At 33.1% G+C, this 13,009-nt stretch overlaps 1 non-coding gene across 1 annotated transcript; it reads left to right on the forward strand.

Moving 5' to 3' along the window:
• Positions 1 to 482: 482 nt before the first annotated feature.
• LOC112092988 lies at positions 483 to 589 on the forward strand. The gene has a single exon (XR_002902857.1). It is a non-coding gene; the product is annotated as a small nucleolar RNA R71 (small nucleolar RNA).
• The last annotated feature ends 12,420 nt before the right edge of the window (positions 590 to 13,009 follow it).

Genomic DNA, 13,009 nt, shown 5'->3' on the forward strand with positions numbered 1-13,009 from the left:
ATCCCAAAAATTCCTTCCATTGTTTTATTTGCTTATTTAATTAGTTTAGCATTTTATTTTGTTTTGATTGATCTCATTCTTATATTGGACTTGTTTGGATAAAATTAGGTTATTCTAGTTGCAGTACTTAGCTAGATTTTAGGAACACAATCCTCGTGGGACACGACACTCACTCACTACTTTATTACTTGTCGACCTCATGCACTTGCGAGTAGAAAATAGGTGATATTTTTGCACCGATCATTGAGCCTTGAGGCTATCCTTCCCTCAATTGATAAACTCCAGCTGGTTAGGACCTACTGGTGCTCTTAGTAGCACTTGGTCCAGTCCAAGTATGGGCTTTCTCAGCTAACTCATTTAGGTACTCGATAGCTTCGTCAGGATCCTTCTGGAGAAAATCCCCATTGCACATCATCTTAACAAATTGGTGCTCTCGGATTATGAGTGCATCGTAGAAATGGCTTACGAGGCACCAACTTTCATATCCATGGTGGGGACACAGATTTAACAGATCTTTAAAATGCTCCCAAGCTTGATAGAAAGTTTCGTTTTCCTTCTGAACAAAATTTGAGATTTGTTGTTTCAAATTATTGGTCTTATGGTATGGGAAATACATGTTGAAGAATGTTGTTGGCATTTCTTCCCACGTATTAATAGACCTAGGCCTAAGAGAATACAACCAGCTTTTGGCCTTGTCCTTTAGAGAGAAAGGGAAAAACTTCAATCTGACGGTATTTACGGCCTCAGCACGGCTGTGAAAGGTGGCCACCACCTCTTCAAACTCCCGGATGTGTACATATGGATTCTCATTCTCTAACCTGTTAAATCTATTAGCAATGGCACAACATGAGGAAGTACAACAAAGGACGTCACAAGATTACCTGTACCCAACGCGAACGGCCACCCCATCTTACATCATGTTCCCACCAAATGCACCTCTTACGGATTTCAAGCCTGGCATGATTGCACTTCTCCCAACCTTTCACGGGTTAGGGAATGAAAACCCATATGTACACATTCAGGAGTTTGAAAAGGTGGTGGCCACCTTTCACAGCCATGCTGAGGCTGCAAATACCGTCAGATTGAAGTTTTTCCCTTTCTCTCTAAAGGACAAGGCCAAAAGCTGGTTGTATTCTCTTTGGCTCAAAATCTACTGATCATTCTTGCTAGTAGCACCTCCCCGGCAACGGTACCAAAATTTGATTAACGCCCAAAAGTGATGTTCATAAGTGGTCAATTGTAGCACAGAATGGCGGTCGTATCCACAGAGAGGTAACAAAATAAACAAGAAAGATTAGCACAATAAGAGTGCTAGAGAAAAATAAATAACAACTGAATTAAAGAAAAAGAAGAGTTTTTGTAGACTTTGTTGCAAATAAAAAGAAAAGAAGATTTGTGTGAAAGAAATTCAGTAGTAAAAATGGTAAGGTGTTGAGAATCCCTACTGTTTCATTCACCAATTCAAGTTTTGATTCACAAAATAAAAGAATCGAATAAATTAAATTTCTATGTTAACTCCAAAAATATTATTATTACAAGTTATCCAAAATTGACAATATATCAATTTGACAATATTACAGTAAAAGACAATTTGTAAAATAATTTGAATAACAAAATAATGCGTGACAAAATTACATAAGAAAAGCGTGACTGAACTTATATAAAAATTGGCACACAATATTTTAAAAAGTAAAAGAAAGATAGATGAGATTTAATTCATTCAGATATTGAACTTTACAGCACAAGGAATCAAAAGCCCGAATTGGGTCACTCGATAAAAGTTCATCTCTAACCTCACCAAGAGAACTCTAGCCTAGCTTGCAAAACATTCTCACAAGTTCTAGAGAGAAAATATGAGAGTGACAGCAAGACGATAGAAAACATAATAATAAAAGCTTACAAAAACCTTAGGCTAACCCTCTTATTTATAGTATTTAGAGGTTGCTTGTCAAATAAGGAAACAAATAATAAAAATAAAAAATTACAAAAGAAAATGAAACAAAATAAAATTACACATAAATTAGGAGAAGTCATATATTTAATTTGGAGAAGAAATCTGGCAACTCGCGGAGCAGAAATCTAGATTCAGCACCTCATATGGACACGTGTTGCACTGCGATTAGAAGGAAGGAATCAACTCACCACGTGTCGCGCTTGGAGTGGTTGGCGTGTACTAGCACTGGTCAGAGAGGAGGAAAGATGGCTGACAGATGGGTCCCGCTGAGACAAGTGGCGCACAGAGATTGGTGGAATGGACTCGCATAAATCTATCACGGGGACAACTGGGATCCACGATTGACAGCTGGCGAGCATTTATTGGGAATCAGGCTGGCATCATAGACGTGGGACCCACACGGGAGAAAGCTGGGACGCGTACTGATGGCTACGTGGAAGGAACGCCCGCTCTGAGGTGTGGCGTGTTGGTGACGCGCGAGGCGCGAGATGGTGGGAAGAAACGGGTGCAGATTTATGCGCTGACTGGTGGGGCCCACGGCCTGATGTTGGCTTGGTTAAGCTGCTCGGCACTTTTTCTCTCTTTGATTAGCTTGTGCGGTTCGGCTAAAAAGCTTGGCTCAGGGTGGTTAAAAATATGGCTTTCATGGCTTCTTTCTTAGCTTTTTACACTGCTTTCATCTGTAAATAATTAAGCAAAAACTAGACAAATTCCAATTAAAAATATTATGAATAAAAATAATAGAATTGTTTAATTAAAGCTTAAATATTTTAATATTATATAAATAAGAAGTAGTATTTGGGGTGCATTTTTATTTACTACTCACAAACCTAGGTTAGGAAGCTTCTTTTGATCTGATTGTTTTAGCGTAGGCTCATTTATATGTTAACAAAATGTAACTAAAACAGTTTTGCTAAATTCAATTTGGTTTGGGAGTTATAGGCTAGACACTGAGCCTGGTTTAGTTTGCAGTATTGGATGAATTTGTGGTTTCAAGATGTTTTGTAAATTTTGGTGAATTTAAATTTGTTTAAGTTTCAAAACAGGTGTTTTATGCTTTAGGGAGTGTTAAAATGAAGGAGAAACTCTGCCAAAATTTTTATAAAAAAGTTGACTTAATTTGGATAAAAAAGAGGGAGTTAGGCCATGTTTTGGTGCAGCCCGTGCACCAAGCCACACCAGGCACATGCCTGGGCCCAGTGGGTGCACACTGCAGGCCACACGAGCACGCCTGTGCGCACGCAGGTAGGCTAGAGGTGCCCTGGCAGGCACGCCCATGGGGCTGCTTGGCCTGGCCACGGCCTGACTAGGCCAAATGGCCTAGTCAAGGGTTCTGAGGGCCCCAGAGTCCGTTTTTAGTGCCGTTTCTTGCATCTGAGTCATGTAAATCCCTATTTTTTATAATTGTCACTTAAAATAATTATTTAAAATATTATTTGAATTATTTAAATATTTTAAAAGAATTAGTAAATATTAGGAAAAAGAGCTCCTTTATTACATAATTGTTAATTATTGTTAGTCGGGTGATAATGTTAGTTGAAATACTCAATGTTTCAGATAAGTGGAACACCGGATTCTCTGAGAGGATACTAGAGAGCCTCAATATCAGTTCTAAGTCTCGAGGCAAGTAGAATATCACTTGTGACACCCTAAAAGTCATGCATATGCTATGTCATTTAAAGTTGTGATATGTGAGTATAGGAGACATGTGTTATTGATGTTAGCATAACCATGCATGCATGACATGATGTAAAGATATGTACTATTGAACATAAAATGCAAAGAATGAATATTAAAAGAGAAGAGAGAGTTAAATGATGGTTTTGTAGTTTTTAACGAGGTTTGTGTCTCCAAGGAAACTGTCGGACCTCTTGCGGCATGGGAAGCTTTTTCGATGATCACGGGGAAGGATTTATGTTTATTATGATTAGCCCCACGTGACGGCATTTTATAATATAATTTGTGATTAGTAGGTCGAAGGCCCTTTGTCTCAATTGAGACTCTCGATGTGGGAAGCTTCCTCGAGGCTGATGAGGAAGAATTGATTTTAAATGTGAAAATGTGTTTTGCCCCATATGACGGCATTCGATGTTATGTATGTTGTGGCCACAAGAACTAATGAGGTATTTGAGATACCACCCCGTCTAAGAAATTGCGCACATAAGATAAAAGAATGAAGAAAAGTTAAAATGTATGATGTTAATGAGTCATGAGCTCATACATATTCTCATTGTTGCTATATCATGCATTATTCTACTTACTGGACTTTAGCTTACTTATTTTTATGGTGATGCAGATGAGGGTATATCCTAGCATTAGTTGTGGATTAAATGGTTGGTTGGCGCAATCCCGAGGACCGAGACAGATGTATATGGACTAACTTACCTGTATTTTGGAGGCCCTCGTTGTACTTAGGGATTGTGTGAGCCCGTGGGGGTATACATAGTATTAGGCTGAGCCTATTTTTGATAGATGTTTTATATTATATATGTTTTGCCAACCTGTTGGAGTATATTACATATATTTTGATTATCTTTGCTTGTCAGGAAGTTTTAAAAGTTCAAATTTACCCGTATTTTCATACTTAATACGTATAACATGTTAGGTTAAGTTTAAGGGAATGTTAAGAAGTAACACTACTTAATATGACTAATTGGATAAATTAGAGTCATATTAGAGGGGTGTTACAGCCAGAAAAGGGTGAGAGAGAGCATCGGCGGAAGGAGAGAGAGTGAGTGGGTGGCGCCAGTGAAGGGATGCAGAGGAGAGAGAAAGAAGAGAAAAAGAAAGAAAAGAGAGAGAGAGAGGGAGCAACTACGGGGAAAGGAGGAGAAAAGAAAAGAAAAGGAAGAGAGAGAAAAGAAAAGAAAAGGAAGAAAAAAGAAAAAAGGAAAAAGTAAAGGAAGGAAAAATTTAAAAATATACAGTAAAAAGTGTTTAGAGAAAAAAGTAAAAGTAAATGTATTTTCAAAACTAAGTACTTACAATTTTTTAAAGAAAAGGAAGAGAGAGAAAAGAAAAGAAAGAAAGAAAAAAGAAAAAAGGAAAAAGTAAAGGAAGGAAAAATTTAAAAATATACAGTAAAAAGTGTTTAGAGAAAAAAGTAAAAATAAATGTATTTTCAAAACTAAGTACTTACAATTTTTTAAAGAAAAGGAAGAGAGAGAAAAGAAAAGAAAAGGAAGAGAGAGAAAAGGAAAAGAAAAAATGAAAAAAGAAAAAAAGTAAAAAGTAAAGGAAGGAAAAATTTAAAAATATACAGTAAAAAGTGTTTAGAGAAAAAAGTAAAAGTAAATGTCTTTTCAAAACTAAGTACTTACAATTTTTTAATGATATGATTAATTAAGAAAAACTAATTTTAGACACATTAATATATTACAGCGAATATAATTAAATATGTTTAATTTTTTAAGGTGTTACAGGTCAACTTAGCATAGGTCACATGCATCTTCTTAATAACGTTGAATTGTAGCAATGGTCTTTGAAAAATTAAACCAATCAAATATCCACATTTAAAGTTAGCATCTAGGATATGATAAAAAAGTGCTAGCAATCAATCTCCAATACTATATCAAATATTGTATCAGCTATACATTCATCCTCTCACAATCCATTCCTAGTGCATTTAATGTTTTCTTTTCTCTTACATATATATATACAAGGACATCATTAATATTATTCAGCCGCCAATATCTAAGTAGACTAACAGCTCTTAATAAACTAGGCATAGAGACTAAACTTTTTACTTTCATAACCATCTCATGACTTTAAAGTTTTTTTTTCTTTTTTTTTTTTTTTGAAAATAAAGATGGTAATTTCACCCGATTGAAATGAAAATTAGAATTGTAGATTTGGTATAAATATTGAGATCCATATAACAAAACAGTCAAGCCATTAATTTTAGCGATATCAACTTCGATCTTAATTTTTATACCAATACTTGAATTATCAATTTCTTATAGATAGGTGTTTATGAAATTGTTACGTAAATTATACCTATCAATAAAAGAATGACACTTAAAGATTTGTACAAAAATTTAAATTAGAGTCGGTGTCCTTATCATTTTTCTTTAATCAATAGAAAACGGAGAAATACATCAAACAATTTTTTCAATTGGTGTATAGATAAATCCATAGAAGAAATAACATTGACCTTCATAAAAATATATCTTTGGCTCTTTTAAGACGTCCTCCACAACCAACATATGTCTTCTATCTGATATGATAATTCATGTATTGTTGTTCTCAATTTTCGTCCGCTTAAAATCTCCAAAATCTCGATTCTATATTTTCCATGCCTCGTACAACCAACATAATTTCAACCTTGATATGATGTCTCAAATTTTTCCAAGTCACGAGAAAACATGTACAGCTCGATTAATCTAAATCACACTCCTTTTATCTCTGTGTCACATCTAGCTGCAGTAACTTTGTTTATTAACACTGGAACATATATATATATATATGTATATATATACCCTCTATGGATCCTCTATTGACCCTTTTTAATTATTTTGCACATGAACACTATACACATAATAAATAGACTATTATTAAAGCACAAAAACCACAGACGATAAAGAAAAAAAAAAAGCACGAAAATCGTAATAAATAGCATTTTTATAAAACTAAAGTAAATAAATAGTAGGTCTTAAAATATTTGTAATTAAAAATATATTAATTAAGTAAATAGTAAATTTCCTAGATATATTATCTATTTATTAGGAGTAAACAAATGATTTTTCCTAATGAATTTAAAATATTTTTTGAATCTATTACTTAGTATAATAATGTTTCCCTCTCAAAAAAAAAAAAAAAAAAAAAAAAAAAAAAAAAAAAAAAAAAAAAATGACAAACAGAGACAAATGAGAGGAAAAAGGGCAAAAATCAGACTATATGAAAGATAGTGATGAAAAGCCTTTAAGCACCTTCTACCCAACCACCAGACATATTCAAATCAAGAGACTAACTAGTCTTGCTTAAATGCTTATTTGTGTTAGTATCTTATCCGAATTAACGCCAAATCCCTGAATTTCATTTATTTATGGACATATAATTCATTCCTAGTAAATTATGATGATGAAATGGTGGCGGTATAATATTTTAGTAGAAATTGTTGAAAAAAATTATTTGCTAACCCATTTTGAGGTTTGAATTTTTGTAGGACTCACTTCGTGTCAGTAATAGGTTAATGGTGATGTATCTTCTTCTCCATGAAGAATCAAAATGGCATATTCATATGCTTAAAAGTGATTCTCAGGTGAATAAGAAATTGACTCTTAAAGTGCTCTCTTGAAATTAAAAAAACTAAAGAAAAAAATATCGTCTCACATAAAAAATAGATGAAGTTATCATTTCCTCTAAGTGCTATAAAATGGAACACCACTCCTCATTTGAGACATACAGAGAAGCAAAACTAGCTTATAAATTGGAAACACTTGTGAATGTCTTGCCTCCAGAATTGACCATATATGACACAACTCCTAGATAAGAAAGTCGGTTGATATTCGGCCATATTCATCCTTTCTCCATATTTTCCCTGTAGTATGTTTTTTATTTCATAATATTTTTTTACTACTTTCACTAGTACCATATCCTACAAGTAGCATGGCTGCATATTAAAAAAAAAAAAAAAAAAAAAGTACGCAGGTCTCTATCACAATTGGATGGTTCTCAATATGTTGAACTGAATCTTCTTCTCTTTAGATAATAATACCTTTCGGAAATTATGGAAATTTTTATCGTGTTGAAATTAAAGTAAAATTTCAAAAGGAATAATTGTTATTTGTACAAATTAAACTTAAAAAAGTCTATAATGAGAAAAATTGAGCATATATTGAATGTTATGCAAGTGTCAATCCTTCTCATACATTAAGCCGTAGGCCAAAATATGATTCACATCTATTATTGCACACAATCCGTACGAATATATTCAATAAAGGACGTTGTTTATAATTGTTTTATTACAAATTAATTGTTATAACACTTGGCGATAAAAAGAACTAAAAACAAAAAATCAATATTTTGACGTGTCTTCAAATCATATATACATACAAGGGGTATGATTTTTCATGACAATGTAACAACCACATTCACATATATAGTCATCCTTCCAATTCCCTATTGGTATTGAATTAACTCATTACTGAAGATAATAATGACATTGCCCTTAACTTAATAACAACTGTCCCAATGTCTATTTAGTTTTTAAATAATGAAAAACACATGATAAAGTTGGTCTTTACTTTGGTTTTGCTTAATAATTGCCGAATGAGTTCAAGAAAGTATCACTTCAAGATTTACGTGGGTTAGCTTTTTCTAATCACGATTCTATATATTCTGGGCATGCACTTTTCCTTTTCATTCATTATCATCTCTAAAAGATAATTATTATACAAAAAATCAAACTTATACTTCCTTTCTTCTCTCATTTATAATTATTGCTACGTACAAATAAGTCATTGTGATTGTTAATTAGTTTTAAACTGTAGGTCGAAACTTCAAGAGATCTCTTACATTTCCCTAAACTATTCTTAATCTTTAACTATATAGCATTGGACAGTTTGATCGTTTTATTGTTGTTGTTGTTGTTGCCGACTAGACCTTGAACTTAACTTTATGGGAATATTAGTTTGTAAGCCATAAAATTAACGGTGAATCTTAAAAGTTTAATAGAAGTAATTGCATACTCATTATGTGATACATAATTTGAAATTTTACAAAAGCAATAACATAAGATGCAAAACATTATTTTAATACCCGATAGTACTTGAAAAATTAGAAAACATTTTGGACTCGGCTTTTTTTTTTTTTTTTTTTGAAGTTTTTAACCAATAGGAACCTGAGTACTATATTTATATTAAATTTAAAATTCTATAAATTTCAAGACTTTTTTTAAATAAAATGATGAGAAGAAACGGATATTAAAAAAGTGAACTAGAACAATCCACTTAAGCTGATAGCCCTAGCACATTTATCCTACACCAAGTTTCTCTTATTAAAGAAAAAAGAAATAAAAAGGCTAGAAAAGTAGAAGCAAGGGAAAACATGATTAGAAAGGCAAGAAAACCAAAAAAAAAAAAAACACATGTAGACACCAAAAGTAAACTAACAAACGTACACAGGAAGGACTTATACAGCAAGAAAAATTAGTTTTTAAGAAAATTATATATAGAGATTTCTGAATGCATACGTAGATAGTATTAATAATTACTCTAATATTCACTCTTTAACTGTATGATAATGATCTAGTTGACCAAAAAAATATATAATACAATTAAAGAGATTTAAAGTATACTTATTACGTTACTTTGATATTTAAAAATATAACTATTAAAAACTCATCCATATGTGTGTATATAGAGAGGGGGGTGCGAATTGTTTGTTTTGCACTAAAAATTCACAAAAGAGAAAGAAATGCTAAAGTTGTCTCAAGATGCTTCTTGTAGAAGGTAAAATCTACAATTGATTAGATCAATGGCTAATGACTGAGTTAGGAGTCGTTGATTGGTGAAATAGATCTGTTGCGAGAACGTTAGTAAACGTGAAAGTAAATGAAAGCATGTAAAAAGACACAAGAATTTGTAGTTATTTCCCCTGATAATGCAGGGTACGTCCACTGTAGGGCTCCGATGGTTTCACTATGACTGCTAAAAAGCATTACAATGAGTTGTTTGGAGAAGAACATGATGAGGGAGAGAAATATGTGCCGGAAAATACAATAAGAAATGAAAAAGACTTGTGGAAATGAGTGTGGGAGCTTTTGTGTGCTCCTAGAAGCATGCCGAGTTGTGTCTAAATGCCTTGTATTTATAGTTGATGAGGTTCCATGAGTTGTATCTTGATTCTCTGTGTGATATGGCCTTCAATTCATGGCATTTCCTTCCTTTTTAGGCTCAACATGGCTTTCCTTAACTGGTTGTGTCCATAATCGACCGGTCAATCATGGTTTCTTGCCCATTTTGAGTTGATCTGGCCTCCTTATTGCCTGATTGCTAGAGATATAGTTTTCTTATGTGGAAGACAATCAATTTCGTCCAATAAGAAGGTATCTTACAACTTAAGTTGATCGTTGACCTTTTTCTCATTAATTCTTCTAATTTGAGCAGTTAAATTTTTTTTTCTGGCTGATTCCATTGCCAAATCCCTATAAAAAATGTATTGAGAATATTTTATCGTGACTTGAAGTCCAAAACTATTCATTAACTCATGGGGTCGACCGGTGAAGATGACCAGTCGACATAATATAGCCAAGTTATGTCGCACAAATTCACCTCAATCAAATTCGACAGATTCCCATGCCAAATATTTCTGCCACCTTAGGCGAGGGCGCGTCCAATAGAAATCCAAAGCTATAATGCATTATTGAGGTGCATTTTCATGTTCTATTGTGGCTTTAAGGATTTTCCTATTGGATACAGACACATTATTAGAATAGGGTTAAAGTCTACGGGGATAAATAGAAGTGCACGGTTATATACCACTTTCGGTTCACAAACTAATCAAATAGCCAATCGTACTATTACATGATTTTCAATATACGTCCGTACATTCCACGCCCTAAAAATACCTTTAAATGTACCTTTCTAAGAATCATGATTCCAATATTTGAACACCCATTAAGCAGTGAACAACGGAATTAAACACATTTTTCACATAATTATGAAATAGAGAATTTGATATAGAAGGAGCTAGCTAATTAAGGGAGTGATTAAGTACTTTCTATTTAAGTAATTAATTATTGGATAAGCCTAAAACTAGATAAGATGTACTCATAAAGATGATTGTAATGGGGGAGAAGAAAAATCTTAAAAAGAAGACATAGATGGTGGGTCCCATTAGTTTTGACCTTTTAACACCCCAATGCAATTGGAGCAAGTCTTTCCTTCTGAGTGCAACCTTGCACCTAACTATGTAGAGAAGCATATTAATAAACAAGGCTTTTAGATTAAATTTTTGGAAATATTATTTGACATGACTCCAATGAGAATAGTCCTTACGTACCATGCAGTTACATTCTTATCTTATTTAGATCCATACAAAATTATCGCACTAGTTTATTTATTTATTTATTTATTTTTGGTGGTAATCAATCATCCTACTAGTTACATTGTCATGATGAATTTAAGATATATTCAGCTCATATATGCTTCTTAAAAGAAAGAGAAGAGTCAAACTAGCATTAAAGTACGTACTTGAGTACATCTCAATTAAGGGTCCGTTTAGTTCGCTGATTCGAGTTGAAATGTAATTTTATGTGAGAACTTTTTATTATAATAAAAAAATAAGATGTGACTGTGTCTGAGAGTTTTTTACTGTAACAAAACTCGAATGAGGGAAATGAATGGGGCCTAAATTGACACTCACAATGTGAGTAACATATTCCACACCAAATTCCACTCAAATAATGTCAAAATAAAATAAAAGAAACTTATATAGTTATACAAAGAAAGTGCGCAAAGAGAAACGAAAAGATTAATTACAGCTAAAACTAATTAATTGAAAATGAGAACCCTAATTAAATGACAAAATACTCATAGAATATACTCTCAAGAAACAAGGTCTGATCTCATTAAAATCCTTATTCAAAGGATAAAAAAAAATAAACAAAAAAGAGGAAAAACCCCACAAGAAGAAAAGCCAATCAAACTAGAAAAAAGAGTGCATGATCCGAGTGATGACAAGACCATTAAAAAAGGAAACTTCATCCATGCATAACCTTCTAGTAGAAGCATTTAGAAAAGCTTGATTAGGACTAGCTTGAAAGACAAAAGGAGCCACATCCTTTTGACCATTAAACCACAAAAGAGAAAATTCTGATTGCGTAGAGCAAAAGAAGCTAATCTTTTCATGGCCCGATTCCTTTCGCGAACGACATGTACAGAGCATCTAATTAATATTACGAAAACACAAAAAGCAACAGAAAATGAGAACGGAAAAGAGTAATCACACACAAGAAATCACATTCTATTCAGAGATTCTTCCAATAGTATTTTCAAGTATTATTAATAGCTTTAATGAAAGAACAAAGGCATGATCTAGAGGAGCCGTCCGTGTTAACTTTGAGTCCAGAAAGTTTGAAATTGTGAAAAATGAGATCTAATAGCTGGGCAGAAACCGAAATAGCAGTGTTTTCGAAAAGAAAAATAGTATTCATCATCACTCACAAAAAGGCGAGTCTTAATAAGTTAAGTTTCACTTACTTATAAGGATGAAAAGGGAGTGCTCTTTTGAAAATCAACTGATTACGAGCAATACACTAAATTTTTCAGCGAAAACAAGCAATCGCTAGCTATCAGCTTCCAGAGACAGGAAGAGGAAATTGAGCAAATCTTGATCAAAATCAAATCGGACACCAAAAGCATTACCAATATTCGTCCAAAGAACTCTCGTACAATCATAACCAAGGGAAAAAAAAAAAAAAAAAAAAAAAGGTCTAAGGCTCCGTTCTTTTCACTGATTTGAGTTTAGAATTTGAGTTTTGTTACAGTAAAAAACTATCAGAAACAGTTATATCTAACTTTTTTGCTACAGTAAAAAGCTCTCACACAACATCACATCTCAACTCAAATTAAAAACTCGAATTAGCGAACCGAACGGACCCTAAATCTTCATGCGAAATCCGCAATAAGAGGCAATGTGCAGTCAAGATCGTATATGATATTAAACTCACTTCTCTTTAGGTTTTAACGAAATTTCTGTAGTTATACAAAAAAAAAAAGGGTATCATGACCTTAGTTTTCAAAAAGTTTCGTTCTATCTTTTACTGATTCTACGGAATAGTTCTTATAATCAAATTAGATGACTTAATAAAGATAAATTAGGTGCATGTTATCACCTGTACATGCTGACATATATAATATCCATAGGTACCATTGAATAAAATTATTTTTTTTTCTTTTTGGGTTAATTTCAGCGATACTCCTGAATTTCAGGATCATTTTCATTTAGCTCCCGAACTGTAAAAACTCCCACATCTTACCCCCACTTACTTCAATTATTAGACAGAAAAAGTGGGGATTCAAGTGTGATTCTATGACTTTTGTCTAGTTTATT

Source organism: Morus notabilis, unplaced genomic scaffold, assembly GCF_000414095.1.
Source record: "Morus notabilis unplaced genomic scaffold, ASM41409v2 Scaffold150, whole genome shotgun sequence".
NCBI classification, from domain to species: Eukaryota; Viridiplantae; Streptophyta; class Magnoliopsida; order Rosales; family Moraceae; genus Morus; species Morus notabilis.